Below are 15696 nucleotides of genomic sequence, written 5' to 3' on the forward strand. Positions count from 1 at the left end.
TCGGATGTGGGGTAACTCTTCTCAGCTGTGCTTAGTGCACCGGGTTGCAGCTGCCCCCAATATGCTACTGGAGATCAGTGGAGAAATAATTCCAGAAAGAAGGAAGGGATGAAGCCAAACAAAAACAATACCCAGCTGTGGATGTGACTGGTGATAGAAGCAAGGTCCGATGCTGTAAGGAACAACATTGCATAGGAAGCTGGAATGTCAGGTCCATGAATCAAGGCAAATTGGAAGTGGTCAAACAGGAGATGGCAAGAGTGAATGTTGACATTCTAGGAATCAGCAAACTAAAATGGACTGGAATGGGTGAATTTAACTCAGATGACCATTATATCTACTACTGCGGGCAGGAATCCCTCAGAAGAAATGGAGTAGCCATCATGGTCAACAAAAGAGTCCGAAATGCAGTACTTGGATGCAATCTCAAAAATGACAGAATGATCTCTGTTCGTCTCCAAGGCAAACCATTCAATATCACAGTTATCCAAGTCTATGCCCCAACCAGTAACGCTGAAGAAGCTGAAGTTGACCGGTTTTGTGAAGAACTACAAGACCTTTTAGAACTAACACCCAAAAAAGATGTCCTTTTCATTATAGTGGACTGGAATGCTAAAGTAGGAAGTCAAGAAACACCTGGAGTAACAGGCAAATTTGGCCTTGGAATACAGAATGAAGCAGGGCAAAGACTAACAGAGTTTTGCCAAGAAAATGCACTGGTCATAGCAAACACCCTCTTCCAACAACACAAGACAAGACTCTACACATGGACATCACCAGATGGTCAACACCGAAATCAGATTGATTATATTCTTTGCAGCCAAAGATGGAGAAGCTCTATACAGTCAACAAAAACAAGACCGGGAGCTGACTGTGGCTCAGATCATGAACTCCTTATTACCAAATTCAGACTCAAATTAAAGAAAACAGGGAAAACCGCTAGACCATTTAGGTATGACCTAAATCAAATCCTTTATGATTATACAGTGGAAGTGAGAAATAGATTTAAGGGCCTAGATCTGATAGAGTGCCTGATGAACTATGGAATGAGGTTCGTGACATTGTACAGGAGACAGGAATCAAGACCATCCCCATGGAAAAGAAATGCAAAAAAAGCAAAATGGCTGTCTGGGGAGGGCTTACAAATAGCTGTGAAAAGAAGAGAGGCGAAAAGCAAAGGAGAAAAGGAAAGATATAACCATCGAATGCAGAGTTCCAGAGAATAGCAAGAAGAGATAAGAAAGCCTTCTTCAGCGATCAATGCAAAGAAACAGAGGAAAACAACAGAATGGGAAAGACTAGAGATCTCTTCAAGAAAATTAGAGATACCAAGGGAATATTTCATGCAAAGATGGGCTCGATAAAGGACAGAAATGGTATGGACCTAACAGAAGCAGAAGATATTAAGAAGAGGTGGCAACAATACACAGAAGAACTGTACAAAAAAGATCTTCATGACCCAGATAATCATGATGGTGTGATCACTATTCTAGAGCCAAACATTCTGAAATGTGGAGTCAAGTGGGCCTTGGAAAGCATCACTATGAACAAAGCTAGTGGAAATCATGGAATGCCAGTTGAGCTGTTTCAAATCCTGAAAGATGATGCTGTGAAAATGCTGCACTCAATATGCCAACAAATTTGGAAAACTCAGCAGTGACCACAGGACTGGAAAAGGTCAGTTTTCATTCCAATCCCAAAGAAAGGCAATGCCAAAGAATGCTCAAACTACCGCACAATTACACTCATCTCACATGCTAGTAAAGTAATGCTCAAAATTCTCCAAGCCAGGCTTCAGCAATACGTGAACCGTGAACTACCTGTTGTTCAAGCTGGTTTTAGAAAAGGCAGAGGAACCAGAGATCAAATTGCCAACATCCGCTGGATCATGGAAAAAGCAAGAGAGTTCCAGAAAAACATCTATTTCTGCTTTATTGACTATGCCAAAGCCTTTGACTGTGTGGGTCACAATAAACTGTGGAAAATTCTTCAAGAGATGGGAATACCAGACCACCTGACCTGCCTCTTGAGAAATCTGTATGCAGGTCAGGAAGCAACAGTCAGAACTGGACATGGAACAACAGACTGGTTCCAAATAGGAAAAGGAGTACATCAAGGCTGTATATTTTCACCCTGCTTATTTAACTTATATGCAGAGTCCATTATGAGAAACGCTGGACTGGAAGAAACCCAAGCCGGAATCAAGATTGCTGGGAGAAATCTCAATAACCTCAGATATGCAGATGACACCACCCTTATGGCAGAAAGTGAAGAGGAACTAAAAAGCCTCTTGATGAAAGTGAAAGAGGAGAGTGAAAAAGTTGGCCTAAAGCTCAACATTCAGAAAATGATAATCATGGCATCTGGTCCCATCACTTCATGGCAAATAGAAGGGGAAACAGCGGAAACAGTGTCAGACTTTTGTGGGGGGGTCTCCAAAATCACTGCATATGGTAACTGCAGCCATGAAATTAAAAGACGCTTACTCCTTGGAAGAAAAGTTATGACCAACCTAGATAGTATATTCAAAAGCAGAGACATTACTTTGACGACTAAGGTCCGTCTAGTCAAGGCTATGGTTTTTCCTGTGGTCATGTTTGGATGTGAGAGTTGGACTGTGAAGAAGGCTGAGTGCCGAAGAATTGATGCTTTTGAACTGTGGTGTTGGAGAAGACTCTTGAGAGTCCGTGGGACTGCAAGGAGATCCAACCAGTCCATTCTGAAGGAGATCAACCCTGGGATTTCTTTGGAAGGAATGATGCTAAAGCTGAAACTCCAGTACTTTGGCCACCTCATGCAAAGAGTTGACTCATTGGAAAAGACTCTGATGCTGGGAGGGATTGGGGGCAGGAGGAGAAGGGGACAACCGAGGATGAGATGGCTGGATGGCATCACGGACTCGATGGACGTGAGTCTGAGTGAACTCCGGGAGTTGGTGATGGACAGGGAGGCAAGGCGTGCTACGATTCATGGGGTCGCGAAGGATCGGACACGACTGAGCTACTGAAATGAACTGAACTGAACTGAATATAGACCTCAAAACAACTCCTGTTGACTTGGAGGGAATTTTGTAATCCATAGAGTGCTTTACAAATTATCTAGACTAGTTTAAATACTATATAGCTCCTGCTGCTAAGTCACTTCAGTCGTGTCCGACTCAGACCCCATAGACCCCATAGACGGCAGCCCACCAGGATCCTCTGTCCCTGGGATTCTCCAGGCAAGAACACTGGAGTGGGTTGCCATTTCCTTCTCCAATGCATTCATGCATGCTAAGTCGCTTCAGTTGTGTCCGACTCCGTGCCACCGCAGGAACAGCAGCCCACCTGGCTCCTCTGTCCATGGGATTCTCCAGGCAAGAATACTGGAGTGGGTAGCCATTTCCTTCTCCCGTACTATATAGAGAGCATGGTAAAAGGAACCCATGTTAAAGGGTGGAATTTTTGTCTCCTGTTCACTGATGAACCCTAAGCGCCCAGAATGCTGGGTGGCACACAATGGGTGCTCAATGTATATTTGCTGAATGAATGAATGCGCTTGCATTCAGCGTGGTGTCTGATTCCTTTGTCTTACTAGGATGTTGCTGCTGTTGAAGTAAGCCTTTCGGAGATGAAGTATGGAAATGCTGTTATTCAAAGTTGTTCACTGCTACGGCTTCGTTTAAATCGTGTAAATTAACAACCCGCTCCATAGTCTTGCCTGGAGAATTCCATGGACAGAAGAGCCTGGTGGACTTCAGTCCATGGAGTCGCAAAGAGCGACTGAGCTACTAACACTGACTTCAGTAACAAATTCACGCCACGCGTTTTCCCCATCTGCTTCTTGACTTGCTATTGAAACATACCACCACCAGATGGCGGTACTGACTAAGGAACAGATGGCGCCATGAGGCTCCCTCCTGTGGGGGAAATTGGACGGTGGTCACAAGGTACAAAGTTGTAAGATAAATAGGTACTGGGGCTGTAATCAACAATGCTATATGGTGTATTCGAAAGTTTCCAAAAGAGGAAATTCTTACAGTCCTCATCACAAGGGCAACTGTTTTGTTTTTGAAACTATGTGAGGTGAAGGATGTGAACTAAACATTGTGGTAATCATTTTGCATTACATATACATATATTGAATCACTATGCTGTACACCTTAAACAGTGTTGCACATTAGCTATAAAAACTGGAAGAAAAAAGTTACTCTGTTCCTTAATAGATCTGTCTCCTTGGCCTAAATTTTACATTCACAATTGCACAGGGTAATTACCTTCAGTTTTTAAAGGAGAAGTGTAAGTGTCCTACCTTGAATTTATACCCAGTCCGAGTTTTACTCATTTAAGATTCTGTTTCAAAGCACGAAATATACATATGTCGATATATTTGTATGATGTGTATGTATGGGAGAAGTGTATCTTTTGCTTCCTCCTTAAATCTGTGTACAGTTATTCCCTTGGCGGTCTTTGTTTCACTAGTGAAGCTGTCTTTCTAGTAAAACTGTTTCACTAGAGTTTGTCCCCATTTAACCCCATCTAGTTGCCTTCAGAAGAGCAATACTTAAAGCTTCAGAATGTAAATTTAAGCAAGTTTACTCATAAATTGCATCGGAAGCAGTAATTGGAAGTCGCAAGTCTCATAGAAATTAATTCGTTTGGAAGGATGTTGGTGATGATAATGTCGAACAAATACTCAACCTATTGCAAGGTTGAACACACCAATCAATCAATTACAACTGACTCACACAATAACCATAATAATCTTCACTTTCTAAGAGAGGTGATGCAGTTTTAGAGAACTTGAGAGACCTACCTGAGATGGATCTTTGGTCAAGAATCCCCCCAAATATGTCTTTATCCTAATTGAGAACACAGGATTCAGTTTGAATGGGGGCTCTCATTGTACAAATTTAGGATAGTTTAAATAACAGAAAGAATAATGATGAAGGATTATAATGTTATATGTGTTAGAAATCCATGAACTCGTAGTGATACTCAAAGATAAATGGGAGCAGAGAGTGGAGAAGACGTTTTCTTTACAAAAGAATGCCAAAGTAGGAATTACAGAATGGAGGGAGATCAGCCATCCCACAAAAGCAGTGCAATGATTCATTCCGGAAGGGATCATCCATGGATGCTAAAACCAATGGGGAAAGTTGTTCAGGATCAAGATACAGATATTGCACCACAGATTACTGACAAAATATAAAGGGATAAAGGAAACTTTTCGATGGAGAAACCCAGTGGATACCACCTTAACATAATAGTAAACCCTCTCGTCACACAAAATGAGACAATCTAACATTGTCTGTGCCTCCCAGTTGTGAAATAAACCACATCACCAATGAAGTATTCCTACTGTAAATGCTGACCCTGAATCTAAAGAATTATGAGGAAGAATAATCAGATATGTTCAAAAATGATACATTTTTTAAAGCAGCTTGCTTGAATTCTTCAAAAATAACAGTTTCAATACCACGTGTGAAAGATAACTAATGAGAGCCTACTGTATAGCTCAAGGAACTCTACTCATGCTTTGTGGTGACGTACATGGGAAGAAAAAGAAGGGTATGTGTATATGTACAGCTGATTCACTTTGCTGTACAGTAGAAACCAACACAACATTGTAAAGCGACTATGCTGCTGCTGCTAAGTCGCTTCAGTAATTTCCGACTCTGTGCGACCCCATAGACGGCAGCCCACCAGGCTCCCCCATCCCTGGGATTCTCCAGGCAAGAGCACTGGAGTGGGTTGCCATTTCCTTCTCCAGCTCTACTCTCATAAAAATTAATTTTAAAGTGTATGTATGCCACTTTCATGGAAGATGGACCAAAAAAAGTCAAGGACCTGTTTTAAATTAAAGGAGAAGGGAAAGACATGCAACTATCACCTGTTTGATCCTTGCTTGGATCTTGGATCAGAAAGGAAAATAATGTACAAAGGATATGATTATGAAAGCAATTTGAATATGAACTGTATGCTAAATAATATTCTTCTATCAATGTTATATTTGTGGATATGATCATTGTATTGATAGAGGAGAAAGACCCTTTTCTTGGGATATAATGTTGAACTATTTAGGAGTGCACCATCCTTACGCCAGTTAGTCACTCTCAAACGGTCCAGCAAACATAGAGGGGCCAAGAGCAATTAAATAAATGTGGGAGCAAAATGCAACCAATTGGTGAGGCTAAGTGAGGTGTTGATGGTCCCGCTCTTTCAACTTTACTCTCAAATTTTTCCAAATAAAATGCTGGGGGAGTGACCACAGTAGTTTTCAACCACAGAAGTTGGCTTTGCTCATACTGCATTTCTGGGGTAGCAGGTATGCACCCATGGGGGTCTTGACAACCTATCCCAGATTCCAAGCTGTAGAACCATTACCGAAACTGGGGTCCGATGCTCTCCGCTCAAAAGCCAATAGAGAAGCCAGGCTGATGGACAGAAAAGTTTGCTTAATTTCAGATGCCAGCAATTCGGGATTGAGGGGGAGGGGGACACGTGTCCAAAGGCCGAATCCCCCCACTGACAATCAACGGGCAAGAGCTTTTATAGGCTGAGGGAGGGGTCTACATGCAGAAACAGCACAGTTAGCTACAACAGTCATCTTGAAATTGGTCATCAGTGGTCTGACCAAGCATCATTTTAATTGTTTTAAGCACAGTTAATCCTCAGTTCCAGGGTCAGTTAGTTTGCATTTCTTGGAGGCCAGCTCTTGGAATTGCATCAAACTTTATGTCACAGCTACAATCTGGTCATCACGTAGTTTACTTCTCCACCTGGTGGGGATTTGGGTATCTATAAGACAACTCATAGGCTATAGCTTACAATATTATGGAAAACCCTGTGCTGCTCTGCTCAGTCATGTCCGACTCTTTGCAACCCCATGGACTGCAGCACACCAGGCCTCCCTGTCCATCACCAACTCCCAGAGTTCACTCAAACTCATGTCCATCGAGTCAGGGATGCCATCCAGCCATCTCATCCTCTGTCGTCCCCTTCTCCTCCCGCATCAGGGTCAGTTTCAAATGAGTCAGTTCTTCACATCAGGTGACCAAAGTGTTGGAGTTTCAGCTTCAGCATCAGTCCTTCCAATGAATAGTCAGGACTGATTTCCTTTAGGATAGACTGGTTGGATCTCCTTGCAGTCCAAGGGACTCTTAAGAGTCTTCTCCAACACCACAGTTCAAAAGCATCACTTCTTTGATGCTCAGCTTTCTTTACAGTCCAATTCTCACATCCATACTTGACTACTAGAAAAATCAGTTTTGACTAGACGGACCTTTGTTGGCAAAGTAATGTTTCTGCTTTTTAATAAGCTGTCTAGATTGGCCATAACTTTTCTTCCAAGGAATAAGTGTCCTTTAATTTCATGGCTGCAATCACCATCTGCAGTGACCTTGAAGCCCAAAAAAGTACAGTCTGCCGCTGTTTCCACTGTTTCCCCTTCTATTTCCCATGAAGTGATGGGACCAGATGCCATTATCTTAGTTTTCTCAATGTTGAGCTTTAAGCCAACTTTTTCACTCTCCACTTTCACTTTCATCAAGAGGCTTTTTAGTTCCTCTTCACTTTCTGCCATAAGGGTGGTGTCATCTGCATATCTGAGGTTATTGATATTTCTCCCACCAATCTTGATTCCAGCTTGTGCTTCTTCCAGCCCAGCATTTCTCATGATGTACTCTGCATGGAAGTTAAATAAGCAGGGTGACAATATACAGCCTTGACGTACTGCTTTCCCAATTTGAAACCAGTCTATTTTTCCATGCCCAGTTCTAACTGTTGCTTCCTGACCTCCAAACAGATTTCTCAGGAGGCAGGTCATGTGGTCTGGTATTCCCATCTCATTCAGAATTTTCCAGTTTATTGTGATCCACACAGTCAAAGGCTTTGGCATAGTCAATAAAGCAGAAACACATGTTTTTCTGGAACTCTCTTGCTTTTTCAATGGTCCAATGGATGTTGGTAATTTGATCTCTGGTTCCTCTGCCTTTTTTTTTTTTTTTTACACATATATTATTTATACATATTGTCAATTTAGGTATAAAAATGAAGTTCTGTAAATATGAAAAATGTATTCACTTTGCTGTACAGCAAAAACTAACACAACATTGTAAAGCAAATATACTCTAATGATTTAAGCAAATAATTAGCGGCTAGGCTTGCTATTGTGACATTTTTTTCTTAAAATCTTTCAGTGAATTCTCCTTTCCTTAACATAAAATAAAGATCTATTGTGCGTGTGTGTTCAGTCGTGTCCAGCTCTTTGTGACCCTGTGGACTGCAGCCCGCCAGGCTCCTCCGTCCATGAGATTCTCCAGGCAAGAACACTAGAATAAGTTGCCATTTCCTCCTCCCAGGGGATCTTCCTGATGCAGGGATCAAACCCAGGCCTACTGCCTCTCCTGCACCGGTAGAGTCTTTTACCCCTGAGCCACCTGAGAAGACCAAAGATATATTAAGCATACCCTAAATAGGATCATTATTATCTAGCCTTTGCCTACCTATTCAACCTTCTTTGATATTCTGGGCCCCTTGATCACCACTCTCCAGACACAATGCTCTCTTGTTTTTCCTTATGTATTGCAAGTCCTTTAAAATTCCAGGCCCTTTAGACTTGTTTTTGCCTCCTCCTGAATATCAATGCTTTTTATCCATCAATAGAGCCTCTAATATCAGCTCCTTACAAAAGCTTTTCAGGGCATCCTATCAAAAGGAGGTTATTAACACTCCATTATTTTACTCTTGATAGTTCCTTCATCTCACTGAACATAACCTAGCGTTATATCTATTTATAATAAGAGACATCATAAAGTCTAGTAAATCTTTTTGACAAACCAAATGGTCCAATAGCTAAACACTCATTGATGATTTGCCAAAATTCTAGTGGTAGAACTTTCAGAGGTGTTTTTATCTCTTTCTCCTAACTGCAGTATTTGAGATACATTAACTTGACTCAACTGTCAATTCCATCTTTACTTGTTTCTGAGTGTGTTTCTGTTTCTATTCCTGATGACCTATAGTTTATTTCTTGTTCAAACACACCAATATAGGCAATCAGAACTGTGGTACAAAGGTCTCATATAACCATTTCCTTTGGTTTCTTAATAAGTCTATGGTTGGGTGACTTTGGAATGTATTTCTTTTCTTTTAATATAAATAAACGGCCATGACCAGGTTAGGGAACAGTGTATAAAAACTTCCCAGGGCTGCCTCTCAGCTAAGAGCTGTGAAAGATAGCAAAGAGCTACCTTTAGGAGAGAAAGGTGATAGGTAGCCAAACAGAACATAAAACACTGGCCCCACTGCAGTTCAGTTCAGTCACTCAATTGTGTCTGACTCTTTGCAACCCCATGGACCGCAGCACGCCAGGCCTCCCTGTCCATCACCAGCTCCTGAAGTTAACTCAAACTCACGTCCATCGAATCGGTGATGCCCTGTCATCCCCTTCTCCTCCTGCCTTCAATCTTTCCCAGCATCAGGGTCTTTTCAAATGAGTCAGCCCTTTGCATCAGGTGGCCAAAGAATTGGAGCTTCAGCATCAGTCCTTCCAATGAACACTCAGGACTGACCTCCTTTAGGATGGACTGGATGGATCTCCTTGCAGTCCAAGGGACTCTCAAGAGTCTTCTCCAACACCACAGTTCAAAAGGGTCAATTTTTTGACACTCAGTTTCTTTATAGTCCAAATCTCACATCCATACATGACTATTGGAAAAACCATAGCCTTGACCAGATGGACCCTTGTTAGCAAAGTAATGTCTCTGCTCTTCAATATGCTGTCTAGGTTGGTCACAACTTCTCTTCCAAGGAGCAAGTGTCTTTTAATTTCATGGCTGAAGTCACTATCTGCAGTCCCCACTGCAGTAGACAAGATAAATTATATTCCATTCTCAAAGATGACCAGAAAAAGTCCAATCCAGTTTAAACAAGCTACCCTTATAATACTTATTTTTTTTTAAAAAAAGACTGTCTTTAGTAAAATGAAGGAATAAGTGATTAGAGAAATTTCTATCATTATAGTCATTGGAATTTTCAGATGACTGGCACACAAGATTTGTCATAAACAGTATGCTGTCTGCAGTATGGACATAAATTTGAGTGAACTCTAGGAGATCGTAGCAGACAGAGGAGCCTGGCTTGCTGCAGTCTCTGGGATCGCATGACATCAGATACAGCTTAGTCACTGAACAACAACAACAATGATATGCTATCTAACTAGATATCTACTTCCTAGATTTAATCCGAAGTTATTTCAAAGAAAGAAGAAAAAGACAACAAACTTCAATCCTTTTGAGGTTGTTCTTTCACATGGAGGAGGCTTATTGTGAATTAAGTTGCATTTTTCTCCAATGCAGTTTTTAAATTCTGTATAGCACCTTCATAAACCACAAGGGAGATTGTGAGGCTTTTTGAGCAAAATCTTTTTCTTTTGTCTTATTGAGGACTAAGAGTGATTTACCCAAGTGGCAATTCAACCCTTAAAATAGAAGATGCTAGAACAGATATAGAGACTCACAAATCTCTGTTGGCTTTGAGTATACAAGAGAAGTATTGTCAAATCACCACTAGGGAAAAAAAAAAAAAACAACTAAACTGCTCTAGTGTAGCTGTACAGGTATAAATTGTTCCATTGGCTATTCAGGAGGGAGAGAAATGTAAATAGTTATTCAAGTGGAATCTCCTTGTGGAAGAAGAAACTGAGCACACATTTGCCTTGGAGATTGCTGTGAATTTCCATTTGTATTACAAAATATTTATCCAATAAAAGGATGAAGTGGATATAGATATATGAAAGAATTACTATGGAAAGTGATAATAAAGATAGAATAGACAATGAAAGAAAGAAAGAAAGTGAAGTCACTCAGTCGTGTTCGACTCTTTGCAACCCCGTGGACTGTAGCCCACCAGGATCCTCCACCCATGGAATTTTCTAGGCAAGAGTAGTGGAGTGGGTTGCCATTTCCTTCTCCACCTCTGCCTTTTCTAAATCCAGCTTGAATATCTGGAAGATCACAGCTCACATACTGTTGAAGCCTGGCTTGGAGAATTTTGAGCATTACTTTGCTAGCATATGAGATGAGTTCAATTGTGTGATAGTTTGAACATTCTTTGACATTGCCTTTCTTTGGGATTGGAATGAAAACTGACCTTTTCCAGTCCTGTGGCCACTGCTGAGTTTTCCAATTTGTTGGCATATTGAGTGCAGCACTTTCACAGCATCATCTTTTAGGATTTGAAATAGCTCAACTGGAATTCCATCACCTCCACTAGCTTTGTTCATAGTGATGCTTCCTAAGGCCCACTTGACTTCACATTCCAGGATGTCTGGCTCTAGGTGAGTGATCACACCATTGTGATTATCTGGATCATGAAGATCTTTTTTGTATAGTTCTTCTGTGTATTCTTGCCACCTCTTCTTAATATCTTCTGCTTCTATTAGGTCCCTACCATTTCTGTCCTTTATTGTGCCCATCTTTGCATGAAAAGTTCCCTTGGTATCTCTACTTTTCTTGAAGAGATCTCTAGTCTTTCCCATTCTATTGTTTTCCTCTATCTGTCTGCATTGATCACTGAGGAAGGCTTTCTTATCTCTCCTTGCTATTCTTTGGAACTCTGCATTCATATGGGTATATCTTTCCTTTTCTCCTTTACCTTTCGTTTCTCTTCTTTTCATAGCCATTTGACTGTTCTTAATGAATATATTGTTATTACTTGGTCTCCTTTGACTGTTTTCCTTTGTTTCTGCCTTTTCTCATTTCTCTGATTAAACTTATTCCTGGGCTAAAGTTTTTCCACAGACAAAAGTCAGGCAGAGGAGATGGGGGTGGGGGGCAGGGACCACAGGGTCCTGCTCCCTTTCAGAAGCGGTCCCTGCTTGGGACTTGCGCTTCTGGGGCAGAGAGGAAAGAAAGCAAGGACTTTTCATGACTCTACAGAGCGTCCACTCAGATCCACCTGGTTCTCAGCCACCCAGTCCCCTAACCCAGCAAGTCCCACAGCCAAGTCCAGTGGTGTCCGGCAGGAGGCGTCTGCCTTCTCTATGGAGTCAGAGAATGAGGTCATAGACATCTCCTTCCAGAAGCAGAATGCTGAAATCTGGAATCTGGTAGCCCAGTTACTCTTCCCCATCAAGAGATCCATCTCCAAAGAGCTCAAATTCAGATCCATCTCCAAAACCGATGCTTTCTTTTTTCTCAAGTTTACATGTTTTTTGAGCCAATATTTGACTCTATGTCTTCAAATGATCATGCATTTATTCACTTGGAAAATCAAAAACATGTATATTTTACACTACACACACCATGAAAAGGTACCTCTCACCTTTTGTCCCCATTCACAGGTTCTTTCCAAAATCTCACCAATCTTACCACTGAGATTAATTTATTATGCTGGAGAGTTCTTGAGTCCTTAGTCCGCTAATTGAAGATGTTCTTATTTTCCACCCTTTTTGAACCAAAATGCAACCAAGCAAACTCATGGTTCTTTGCCTTGAAAACCTATACTTTTTTTTTTTTTAATCAGTTTGTGTTCATCTGGGTCCCCCGAGGAAAGAGCCACAGACAGAGTGAAACAAGTAAGGGTTTTATGAGGGGGGTTATCTGTGAGGATAAAAGGAGACTCAGCCTGGTAAAGCTGATGCCGCACAGAAGAGAGAAGGACGGAAGGTAGAGAGGAGGTTAAAAAAAGAGTCAGCAAGGCCACGGGGGTGGGGGTTCCCTTGAGCCAAAGTCCACCATCAGCAGGTCCCGGTGCCCCAGGAGTGGACCCACCTCAGTGTCCCGGCCACACCCAGTCTCTGGCTGGAGCAACTGGTAGGAAGAGGATGATGTGGCTGCCAGCAAGGCGAAGGGTCTCAGAGTCAGCAACTGGGGCTCTTGGTCAGGGACGCCCCCTATACTTGGAGATCTGGGAAGCACACGAAGTAAGCCGGGTCTAAGAAATTAAATAAAGAAGCACTTGCTATGCATTTTACATTTCCTATGTGTTAAACACACACACGTTTCTATCAATTATCTCACATCAGGGCTTAACACCCCTAGCTTGCACCTGGCCTGACAAGTGAGGATGGACAAGCTGCTGCTGAGAAACAGCAAAAGAAGAGAAAGCAAGTGCAGCCCAGGGCTGAATGGTGACTCACTTCCGCATCGGGCGTGCAAGTGTGCTCAGTTGCTGAGTCATGTCCGACTCTTTGAGACTCTATGGACTGAAGCCCACCAGGCTCCTCTCTCCATGGAATTCTCCAGGCAAGCTTACTGGAGCTGGTTGCGCTTTCCTCCTTCACGGGACCTTCTCAACCCAGGGATCGGACCCTTGTCTTCTGCATTGCAGATGGATTCTTGACCACTGAGCCACCAGGGAAGCCCCTCACTTCAGCATCAGTCCTTACCAGCTCCTTCATGGACTGAGGTGGCAGTGGAGGGTGTGTGTGTGTGTATGTGTGTGTGTGTGTGTGTGTGTGTGCACGCGCGCGCCTGCTGATGCATTTCTGGAGAACTGAAAAACAGTTGAATATAAAGATGTACACTAGTTCACTTCCTCCACCGCCATTCCTCCTTAAACCACCCTCTCCTCATTATACCATGAGAAAATCTTAACAGTTCTTTTCCTAATAGTAAAGAGAGAACCAAGGATACAGATTATCAAGGTATAGAGTTTATCATATGTAATATTTTATGTTTTTTTTAAAATGTGTATATATACGTGTGTATAAACTGTGTTAACTAACACAGTTATTTTGTTTCTGACTCATTAATAAATGGGCTTCCCAGGTAGTGCATCGGTAAAGAATCCACCTGCCAACGCAGCAGGTGTGGGTTCAGTCCCTTGGTTAGGAAGAACCCCTGGAGGAGGAAACAGCAACCCACTCCAGTATTCTTGCCTGGAGAATTCCATGGACAGAGGAGCCTGGTGGGCTACAGTCCGCAAAGAATCCCACATGACTGAATGACTAACACTTTCACTTTCATTAATAAATGCCAAATAATTTTTATTTAAAATACTAATGGTTCCATAAAGTTTTGAAAACTGTCAACTAAATCATAAGTTGAGGAGACAGTAAGGATCTTTTATTACACACACAGACACATCACCTCATTTAATAGCTAGAGAAGATGAGTTACAGAAAGGCTAGTATTTGGCTCAAGGTCACACAGAATGTGGGTGTGGCATCTGGGATGACTGGAGATACCAGGGCATGCGAAAAATGCCAGGACTCCTGAAACGAGCATGTGTTCTTCAGAATGCTCTGCACCCTCCCACTCTGTGATAGCCATACCAAGTTTTCGGCTCACGGTGTGGTGGGCACTGCAAGAATTCTCCCATTTGCTTAGGGTTTCAAAGAGGCACTAATCCCTCAAACGCATGTTAATATGGACTTTCTTTGATGAAAAGGAGCAGATACAAGCTTGCTTCTCCAGAATTAAGCTCTTCCTTCAGTACCGCCCCCTCACATCCTATTTCAGAATGGGACCGATCATTGCAAACTTAGAGTTTTTTTAGAATGGGGGGCAGGGGAGATAGGTCATGCTCCTGGCAGAGGGTGGGAGTTAACTAAGGTAATGCTCTTTTTTCTTTTTTGTTTTCCATTTATTTTGTCTGCACCGGGTCTTAGTGGCAGTGTTCAAACTCTCAGTTGTTGTATGTGGGATCTGGGAAAGAAAGTGAAGGTGTGAGTTGCTCACTTGTGTCCAACTCTTTGAGACCCCATGAACTGTAGCCAGCCAGGATCATCTGTCCATGAGATTCTTCCAGGCAAGAATGCTGGAGTGGGTGGCCATTCCCTTCTCCAGGGAATCTTCCAGACCCAAGGATAGAACCTGGGCCTCCCGCATCCAGATATCAAACTGGGTGCTTTACATTGGGAGTGTAGTCTTAGCCTCTGAACACCAGGGAGGTCCCAATGATGCTCTTTCAATGAAACAGAATACTTGCCCCCAGAATTGCTCTCCCTTAATTATACATAGCCTTTTTTCCACTCTTTATTCCTATTGGAAAGTCTTGACTTGCCCTGTCTTATTCCTTATCCCTGAGCTGTGACATCTGCCTGTCCTCTCTCCTCTCCCCACCGTCCAATCTTGACCAGCCCTGGGAAGAACACACAAGCTGAGTCGTGAACACCCAGAGGCACCTGCAGCCACAGGCTAAGTCAGGAAACACGGTATTTTGAGGACTAAAAGCTTAAGTTAGATCCCAGATCCCGACTTCTTAGCCCTGTGGCCTTGGGCCAGTTGGGCCATAACTTACACAGCCATACTCTCTTTGATGTATACTGTGAAATGAAATATTTTGCAGCAGTGAGCATCTAGGTATCTAAAAATCTGTGCCCTGGTGTAAGTATTCCGAAGAAGAGCTTCCTAGCAGTGGAACTGCTTGGTCAAACGTGTATCATTTGAAAAACAGATAAGGGCTTCCGAAATGTCCACTGAAGTCATTAGCACACAAGATGAAGCAGAGATATGTTTATTCCAGATGATAGTTGCAAATATGATCACAGTGGTAAAAGGTCACCCTTTCCCGCCTCTACAAATTCGCAGTTGAGGTCCCAGGTCGTACCCTCTAATCTTGCTCATTTGATGTTTCAGATGAGAGCACTTTTTAAACCAGGCCAGGCATTCACCTGGTCAATGGAATCATCAAAGAAAATGCAAGATCAGAGCCAGTCATTTCAACTTCTGTCAACCTTTGGTTCAAAGGGCTGAACTAAATCCTATTA

This window comes from Oryx dammah, unplaced genomic scaffold (genome assembly GCF_014754425.2).
Source record: "Oryx dammah isolate SB20612 unplaced genomic scaffold, SCBI_Odam_1.1 HiC_scaffold_2, whole genome shotgun sequence".
NCBI classification, from domain to species: Eukaryota; Metazoa; Chordata; class Mammalia; order Artiodactyla; family Bovidae; genus Oryx; species Oryx dammah.